Source organism: Vipera ursinii (genome assembly GCF_947247035.1).
Source record: "Vipera ursinii genome assembly, chromosome: 4".
NCBI classification, from domain to species: domain Eukaryota; kingdom Metazoa; phylum Chordata; class Lepidosauria; order Squamata; family Viperidae; genus Vipera; species Vipera ursinii.
This window is the reverse complement of record NC_139514.1, coordinates 113,229,614-113,240,333: the sequence shown is the minus strand read 5'-3', so window position 1 is coordinate 113,240,333 and position 10,720 is coordinate 113,229,614.

Genomic DNA, 10,720 nt, shown 5'->3' with positions numbered 1-10,720 from the left:
CCCATTAGGTTTATGATGTGTGGGTCATTCCTTGTTATCTCTGTGGCCTTGAGTAAATTCCTCTTCTAATCAGACTGTATGTGAAACTACTTGCAGCCAGAGGTGGCTGAAGCTGTGTGTGTGTCTTCCTTTGTTTGGAGGCTTGCCAGAAATGTGGGAGCATTTGGGGAAAACTTGGAGCAATTAAAGGGTGGTTTGAATTGCCAGATGACTGCATTGCCTCTGCGCTGTGCCTTGGGTCATCACAAGTTCTTTTGGGAATAATGACTGTTTGAAGAGTTCTGCTTTTCTTGGGAGGAGGAGGCAAGACTTTACAATGTTGCATAGTTAAAAATATGATTTGTGGGTCAGTGGGTTAGGACGCTGAGCTTGTAGATCAGATGGTCGGCAGTTTGGCGGGTTGAATCCCGAGTGCCGCGTAACAGAGTGAGCGCCTGTTACTCGTCCCAGCTTCTGCCAACCTAGCAGTTTGAAAGCACGTAAAAATGCAAGTAGAAAAATAGGGACCACTACGGTGGGAAGGTAACAGCGTTCCGTGCGCTATTGGTGTCTAGTCATGCCGGCCACATGACCACGGAGACGTCCTCGGACAAGCGCTGGCTCTTCGGCTTTGAAACGGAGATGAGCACCGGCCCCTAGAGTCGGAAACGACTAGCATGCATGTGCGGGGGAACCTTTACCTTTACCTTTTACCTATACCAAATGGAAAGTTATGGAGCCATATTGTGGCAGGTAACCAGCGAATAGTTATGAATCTTCATTATTCTAGTCTCTATGTGTCTAAAATACGAGGTCAGAGTGCTTAGCTTCATTTGTGGATAGCAGCAGAAGTAGTGAAGGCAGAAGTTGTTCTATGCTGAAATTTGGCACTTTGACTACATACAGCCTTGTCCACATGTCACGACAAGCCTAATTCAAGTCAAGGAACCACCTTGATTCAATGAACAGGGTTTCTGGACATGCATTGTGGAATTATGTATTATATCTATGCAGACCAGAGGGCCAGTTTGGTCTAGTGGTTAAAGGACCAGGCTAGAAACTGGGAGACTATGAAACAATCTTAAGCATGAAGCCAACTGGGTGACTTTGGACCAGCCATTCTCGCTGTCCTAGGAAGCAGGAAATGTCAAACCACTTCTGAAAAATCTTGCCAATAAAACTTCAGAGACTAGCCTAAGCAGTCTTTAGGAGTCCACAATGTCTCAAAGGTAACAAAATAAAGACTATACTACATAGACTAGACTAGACTAGACTAGATAGACTAGACTAGAATAGAAGCTGGAAGGGACCTTGGAGTTCTTCTAGTCCAGCCCCCTGCTCAAGGAGGAGAACCTATGCCATCCCAGATAGGTGAATGTCCAGTCTCTTCTTAAAAGTCTCCAGTGATGGAGCGCCCACGATATCTGGTGGCAGGTTGTTCCACTGGTTGATCGTTCTCACTGTCAGGAAGTTTCTCCTAAATTCCAGGTTGCTTCTCTCCTTGATTACTTTCCATCCATTGTTTCTTTTCCTGACTTCAGGTGCTTTGGAAAAAAAGTTGACCCTTTCCTATTTGTGGCAGTCTCTCAAATCCTGGAATAAATAAATAAATACAGAATAGGATAGAACATCTATTTGTGGCTGAAATACTGGAATACTGCTATCATGCCACCCCTAGTCCTTCTTTTCTCTAGACTAGCCAAACTCAAATCCTGCAACCACTCATTACATCTTTTTCTTGGATGGATGATCAATGGGAACTAACCAGTTATTACTTTTTATGCCTTCATCCACCTCTTTAACTGAGAACTCTCAACAAATCCATACTAAGGCTTCTGTCTAGATCTGGATATTTTCCCCCCACAGTGCAACTACTTCTCTATTTTGTTTCCTCTATTGCAGGCATGTCAAACTCATGATGTCATGTGTCATCACGCCACATATCACAACTTTTCCCCCATTGCCGGTAATGGGGTGGGCACAGTTTCAGGATGATGTGTCTGGTCTGTGGGCCAGCAGTTTGACATGCCTGGTCTATTGTATTGCTTCTATCCCTTTTGTAGTCTTCAAACTATGAGCTTATTTCACCCTGCTAATTCTCATTCATAACAACTAAATATATATTTGCTTTTCTCTAATAAGAGTTCAAGCTCATTTTGTTTAATTTATATATGCAACTCTTCAAACATCAGGATATCAAGAACAGAGACCCAGCACTTTTAAAATCAATGTTATTCATCATCTTTCATTCAGTGGTTTAATACGCCTCAATATGGAGTCTGTAAAGGTAAAGTAAAGGTAAAGTTTCCCCCACACATGTGTGCTAGTCGTTTCCGACTCTAGGGGCCGGTGCTCATCTCCGTTTCAAAGCCGAAGAGCCAGCGCTTGTCCGAGGACATCTCCGTGGTCACATGGCCGGCATGACTAGACGCCAAAGGCGCACGGAACGCTTTTAGCTTCCCACCAGAGTGGTCCCTATTTTTCTACTTGCATTTTTACGTGCTTTCAAACTGCTAGGTTGGCAGAAGCTGGGATGAGTAACAGGCGCTCACTCTGTTATGCAGCACTCGGGATTCGACCCGCCAAACTGCCGACCTTCTGATCGACAAGCTCAGTGTCCTAACCCACTGAGCCACCGCGTCTGTAGCAGTAGACAAATCCTTATCTGAAATTCTTGGCTTCCATCTCCTGTTTCTACAAGGTTCAGTTTAATTCCTGGTTATGATTGACGTTGTCCCTGGTCTTTGTGGGGTATACCCCAACAGTGTCTTATGCAATGAAGACCAAGTACCCAAAATGAATGTTTTCCTCATCGCTTCCATAAATATTCACCCAGTCATTTATCTGCAATACCCATTCTATTTCCAGATATCTTCCATAGAAACTGAAAGGGGTATAATTATTGTTATTACAATCATTATTATTGTTGTTCAATGCCTATACCTGGATGGACTGGAAGATACATTTGACAAATTTCAGATAACTGTGCTCTGATTTTTTTTTGTCATATACTAACAGCTCATTGTTTCTACTCTGTTTAGAAATGGGATGCTATACAGAATTTTCTTAACGTGTTACGTTCTTCCTCCCCTCCATTTGCAAACAATTTGATGATTGATCTATAACTATTTTGTCTCCTTGAATAAAGATAAAGATATACACATTGGACTATTTCTGTTTGTTCCAGTAAAATATTTCTTTTTTCCCTTTGGAATATTTGCTGCCTGGAAACTTAGTAAATAAAGGCATGTTGTATAATTATTGAATAAGATAACATATAATGTAGCAAACTTTATAGCCAAAAGTGTCAATGGAGATTCTTAATCATCCAGGTCATGGTTGTCCCAAAGGTGCTTTTTGAAAAGGCAACTGGACTTTTTTTGTTTTTTTGTCCTTGAAGACATTTCACTACTTATCCAGGAAGCTCCTTCAAGAACTGAACAAACTTCTTGGATGAGAAGTGAGCTGCCTTCAAGGAAAATAGTAGAAAGTCTAGTTGTCCTTTGAAAAGGCACCTTTGGGATTTATAGCCAAAAGTCCCCCAGCCATTCCATGTGACCCATCCACTCCCAATATCAGGAACAAAAGAAAGATTTCAAACAATAATAAACTTCTTAAATATGTTTGATCACGAATGGAAGGTATATCTCTGCGTACTACATTAGCTTGCATATGTGTTTGTGTTAATTATATAAGCATAGATACAGCTTGCAAACAACAAACACTCTACAACATAACTTGGCAAATGCTCTGTATCTAATCACCAACCGTTCAGCACATAAAAAGAAAACATTCCAGTCTCACCTATTATGGGATTTCAATAACAGAGGAGTTATTAAAACTAAGCGCCGACCACATCATATGGGCAGTGCAGTAAAACATGCATGACTGATTCAATTTTTCCCAATGGGAAAGGGCACAAGCAATCTTGTGTGGGAATATTGTTATATTTCCCTTCTGTTAGCATGGATGACAAGGCATTAAATCTGGCCAGGGAAAAGACTCCCTGGTATGACACACACAAGGTATTAAATAAATAATTGACTGAGATGCAATCTTCCAGGTACACTTCATTGTTATGAGAGAGATTATATTCCATTCTTTACAGAGGCCAGTATTAAAAATGCCCAAAATGTGAATTTCACATTAGAACTCCCAAGTCCAAGGGAGACCAGTTGTTGGACTGGTAGCCACAACATCTGTGGTTCAGTCCATTTCTTCCAGAATTATGGAAGCCTCTCAAGAAAAAAAAAAAGGATGACAAAAGCAGAAATATAGAATAATAGAGTTGGACCTTGGAGGTCTTGTAGTCCAACCTATTCTGAAGCAGGAGACCTATACTATTTCAGATAAGGGGTTGTCCAATCTCTTCTAAAAAAAACCTCCAGTGATGGACCACCCACAATTTCTGGAGGCAGGTTGTTCCACTGATTAATTATTCTCACTGTCGGGAAATTTCTCTTTAGTTCTAGGTTGGTTGTCTCCTTGATTAGTTTCCATCCGTTCCTTCTTGTCCTGCCTTCAGGTACTTTGGAGAATAGATTGAACCCCTCTTTTTTGCAGCACCTCCTTAATATTGGAACACACTATCATGTCACGCCCTAGTCCTTGGCTAGGTGTGAATCCATACATAGCCATTGCAAGGGGAATTCACTCTTGAAGGCACAGATTCAATCTCCATGGACTTTTCAGATTGGAACTTGATATTTTCAATGAGCAGAACCCTCTTTCTCAAAACCGAGCAATTTAGCTCGCATAATTCCAAGTAATAGATCATACCAATTATGGAACTCTGAGAATCGAAACTCACAAAGTTGGCTATTCTCCAGGACGGGATAGAATGCTGTAGTAAAAGGCTTTTTGGCATATACAGATATTCATGCAAGAATTTGTCTGACAAAATCCACCTTCTACAAGCTTATCAGATTAAGGCTCCCAATTCTGGGCTGCAAAAACCAATCAAACCACAGCCTAACTTTAGATGGCAGCCAAGACCCAAGCTCTTTGTTTATCTCTTCTTGAGGCTTAGTAGCCTTAACAAATCCAATAAAGAAATAAATACAAGCTCTTAATTATTACCCACATAGATTTTTGCAGTCCAGATCTGATACTCATGACTTCAGCTAACAACTCCAATCTGTTTCATATATCTAGGCATCTTTCAGCTTTCTCTTACATATGCCCTCCCAGGGTAGCATGGAGACAACAATATTGATCTATATTAATGCAACATTATGTATGCTTCCATTGTATATTGATAATGCAAATTGTGTTTATGAAACTGTTTTCACACTTGCTTCCCTGAAAAAAAGAGCCTACAGTATATGCTAAAAATCTTTTAAATTAAAGAATTAATTTAATCCTTTAACTTATCTAAAGGAAGACTATAAATCGTGATTGTACTGTAGAATCAAAATCTAATTTTGTGCCAATCTTAAATCATCCTTTTTCTTCCTTTGAACCTCTGTCGGGAAACACCCCTTGCACTGCAGTGAGCCGTATTGATTTCCATTATTTTTTAAAAAATTACAATCTTAGATGAATTTATCAGAAGTATTTTGTTCTGAAATCAATGGGGCATTTTCTCTCTCAGAGATACAAATTTAATTCCTAGGCAAGGCAAGTATGATGTAATTTCATTATTGGAGTGAAGTTCGACGTAACATTTTAAGTATGATTGAAGTTTTGTGTGTCATCTCAGCAAGGTGACCAGATTAAGAAATCGGTGCTATAGAAGTCAAGAATATTGTGGTTGTTGTACCAGTTTATTGCAACAGCTATATTAACATTAACAAAATCTTGTAGATATTGGTGCTCTTGGTAGGTGAAGATTGTCACCTCCTACTCCAGGGGTGTCAAACTCAATTTCATTGAGGGCCGCATCAGCATTGCGGTTGCCCTCAAGGGGCCGGGTGGGTATGGCCAGGGTGGGCGTGGCCTACTGGGTGGGCGTGGCTGGAGTGCGTATGGCCTACTGGGTGGGCGTGGCCAGCTCTACATTGTTTGCATCAAGGGTGCCTATGGGGGCCTGGGCAGGAGTGGGACAGATCTGAGGGTCTCTGGCAGAAGGAGGGTCTCTGGGCCAGGGCCAAGGCAGTGGGGGCCGTTCCCTCACTGTTTCCAGGATGGCTTTGCGGGCCGCATGAAACCACTTCACGGGCCGCATCCGGCCCCCGGGCCTTGTGTTTGACATGTCTGTCCTACTCGGAAAGTTTGAAAGTTCAATCCTAGACAGCGGCAGATGTTTCTCTAGCAAGGTGCTAAGAGAAAATATCTGCTGTGAACTACACATAGGCATCAGGAAGGGCATCCAGCTAGTAAACACTAAGCTGCATTCAGTTGCCCCGACTCAACCCCCAGTCAAGGGATTAAATGGTTGGGGGGGGAAAGGATGTTTTTCCCTTCTACCTCCTTTTTCTCTCTATCCCTTTATGTTTGTGTGAAATATGGTGGGGCTTAATTTGAGACACTTAATTTGGACCTATGTGTACTTGCATTTTCACAGAAGCACCAAACCCTCACAGTACATGTGTGATATAGTTTCATGATGCACCTAAATTATAATAGGCATATTTTCATAGTTCTAAATCAGGTATAGAGATCAGTACCAACTGTACATATCAATTTCCCATCATTCATGGTCAGTCATCTGAGAAAGGGCACACACACAGACAGACAGACACAGACACAGACACACACAGACACAGACACACAGACACACAGACACACAGACACACAGACACAGACACGCACACACACACACACACACACACACATATATATAGTCACCATCCTGAGGATGACGGATGAGATTTCATCAAAATGTTGCCCTGATACCTCCAATTCTACGTGGGAAAATACCCGAATGACCAAAGATCTACATACAAACATACAAACACCCGCGAAAACCTCAGAACACACACACACACACACACACACACACACACACATATATATATATATATATATATATATATATATATATATATATATATATATATATATATATATATATTCTTTTCAACGCAGAGAATACCTGCTGTTTGTATCAAGCACATGGAATGTTATATATTTGCAATTATTGCATAAGTTTTCTCCCAATTCTGTATAAATGATAATGTTCCCATTTCCTTCTCCATTTAGCCTTTTCAATCTTGCATGCATTTCTTTACAAAGTACTGCAGCACTGCAGGGGGAAAAACAACAACAGAATAACAGAATTGGAAGGGACCTTGGAGGTCTTCTACTCCAACCCCCTCTTTAAGAGAAAACTCCTGTACCATTTTAGACAAATGGTTGTGCAATCTTTTCTTACAAGCCTCCAACGTTGGATGCCCATAACTTCTGGGGACAAGCTGTTCCACTAATTAGTACTTCTAACTGTCAGGAAGTTTCTCTGTCCTTCTAAGTTGGTTCTCTCCTTGATGAGTTTCCATCTGTTGCTTCTTGTTCTGCCTTCAGGTGCTTTGGAGAACAGGTTGACCCCCTTCTTCCTTGTGGAAGCCCCTTAGATATTGGAACACTGAAAGTAAACTCTTCCAGGCCATGTGGGTGAAGATAACATCCATTTGGTCTACATTATTTCTAATGCCAGCTTTTACACTAAACTGCAATCCAACTTTCACTAAAATAAATATTCCCACTAGAAATTAAAATATATTTTGCAGAAGTAATGCTGAACTAGTGTAGAGTGGTTTTGTTCAATGAAGCTATAAGCTTCTTTAAAAATAAACATGTTAAATCCAGTTACTTTAGGAGAGATTAACTAAGCTCTTGGTGAGAGACATATTTAAAAGATCTCCCTATGTGCTTAATTTATGGGAGAAAAAAAATGATATCATGATTTAGCTAAGACAAAATGCAAAGGGATTTCCAAAGAAGTATTTGTCATTGTAAATGCATCCCTTGCTTGTCTAAAATTCTTTTGATAAGCACCTTATCCATTCATTTGAGCCATCAACCCTGATTAAGGTGTTGTTGTTGGTTTTTTTTTTACAAAGATCATTTCAGCAATCCTCAAGATCCAGAAGCAATGTGATTATGTTCCATTATGGAATCCTGCAAATCTGTGATTCCATTTCAAAATCTCCGGATTTAATTTTGAGAAGTTTGGAAATTGGGGTGATGGCGATGCTGGACAGGTGGCTGTGGAAGAGATTTACTATGGCTAAAGGACTAAACTACGAGTGAGCTTTATTGAATACACTGATAAATAGGCCTACTGTACAAGAAAGTGCAATAAAACTAGACTTGGTAGTTGGGGGGAAAAAACAAACTTCTTGCGACCGTTGGTTGCATAAACAGAGAAATAGAGGCAATATCATGTGAAATGTTAGTACCACTATACAAAACCTTCGGGAAAATCACATCTGGAATACTGCATCCAGTTTTGATCACCAAATTGTAAAGAAAAGATGTAGAGACTCTGGAAAGAGTGCAGAAAAGGGCAACAAAGATTATAAGAGGGCTGGGGGCTAAAACATACGAAGAAAAGTTGCAGGAATTGGGTATGGCTAGTCTAGAGCAAAGGACTAGGGGCGACATGATAGGAGTGTCTCAATATTTGAGGGGATACCACAAAAAAGAGGTGATCAACCTATTTTCCAAAGCACCTGAAGGGAGGACAACAAGCAATGGATGAAAGAGAAACAACCTAGAAATAAGGAGAAATTTCCTAACTGTAAGGACAATTAACCAGTGGAACGACTTGCCTTCAGAAGTTGTGGGTGCTCCATCACTGGAGGCTTTTAAGAAGAGACTGGACAGCCACTTGTCTGGAATGGTTTAGGGTTTCCTGCTTGAGTAGGGGGCTGGACTAGAAGACCTCCAAGGTCCCTCCCAGCTTTATTCTTCTGTATTCTATAATGGGCATACCACTTGCCAAGGAGACAACCTAGATACAACTATAGATTTACCAGAATTTAAATTTGATGGAGCCTTGACTTTTACTATGAATTGTTTACTTTCTAACATAGAGGTCTACATTCATGTGTATAGTCAATAACCCTGCATAGCTATCAACAAGCCAAAATCCATGTGGTAGTAGTGTCCATGTTGGCTTGACGTGCCTACATTCCATGCCTACATTCCATTCTAATCTGCAGCCTTACTGTAACTGCTGGATAGTTATAGAAATTTGCTTAAACGTCAAGGATAAATGAATATAGAATGATCTGAGGCTAATAAAGCACCATATTTCATTTGACTGATTACAAATTTTAGAGTCTTTCTAAAAGAATTGCTTTGGGTTTTGTTTAGTCAAGCATTTTCCCCACTGTAAACATGTCTTCTTGGTGGATTTGAAGTGGATCCAGTTTTCACACCAAGTATTTATTTATTTATTTATTTCCCACCTGTATTATTTTTACACACAACTCCATGCAACACACCTTCCTCTTTCTATTTTTCCCCATAATAACAACAACCCTGACAGGTGAGCTAGGCTGAGAGAGAATAGCTTTTATTATCACAGCAACTATCTTCCTAAAAGAAAACTTTTCATTTTTTTCCCCTCCCCAAAACATGATTCCCATACAAACATTGTAAAGATTAAAGTTGCCCTGTCTGGTTGTAGGGGGTGATGCTCATCTCTATTTCTTAGCTGAGGGAACCAGCATTGTCCGAAGACAGTGACCATGTGGCCAGTATGGCTATATGCCAAAGGCACACAGAGAACTATTACTTTCCCACCGAAGTGGTGCCTATTTATCTACTTGCGTTTGCAGGCTTTCAAAAGGCTAGGTGGGCAGGAGCTGGAGCAAGTAACAGAACTCACCCTGTCACATAACACTTTTTAACCACTGAGTCATCACACCCCTTGAAAGCATTGTAGCCAGTTGGAAATAATTCTATATAACAGAGGGATAGAATCAAGATCACGTGAAGTGTTAATGCCACTTTACAGTGCCTTGGTAAGACAACTCTTGGAAGACTGCATCTAGTTTTGGTCACCACGATGTAAAAAAACGTTGAGACTCTAGAAAGAGTGCAGAGAAGAGCAACAAAGATGATCAGGAGACTGGAGGCTAAAACATATAAGGAACGGTTGCTGGAATTGGGTATGTCTAGTTTAAAGAAGAGAAGGACCAGAGGGGAAATGATAGCAGTCTTCCAATATCTCAGGGGCTGCCCCAAACAAGAAGGAGTCAAGCAGTTCTCCAAAGGACCTCAGGGCAGGACAAGAAGCAACAGATGGAAAGTAACCAAAGAGAGAAGCAACCTAGAACTAAGGAGAGATTTCCTGACAGTGAGAACAATCAACCAGTGGAACACCCTGTCTCCAGAAGCTGTGAATGCTCCAACACTGGAAGTTTTTAAGAAGAGACTGGACAGCCATTTGTCTGGAATGGTATAGGGCACAAGTCTGCAACCCGCAGCTCTGGAGCCACATGCGGCTCTTTCAGCCGTCTCCTGCGGCTCCCAGTCTTCTGCTATGTGTAGTCCAAAAAAAAGTGGGACTAAAAAAGTTCAACCAATCAATTCAAATACGCAGGGTATGTGCATATCTCGCCTTGGCTCCACTCTTCAGTCAAACCCTGTTCTGCGCATGTGCGCATGTACGTGCATGTGCACACATTTTTTGCGGCTCCCAATTTTTCCTTTTGTGAGGGAACTGGTTCCGAGTGGCTCTTTCACTGTTTCAGGTTGCTGACCCCTGGTATAGGGTTTCCTGCCTAAGCTGGGGGTTGGACTAAATGACCTCCAAGGTCCCTTCCATGATGATGATGATGATGATGATGAC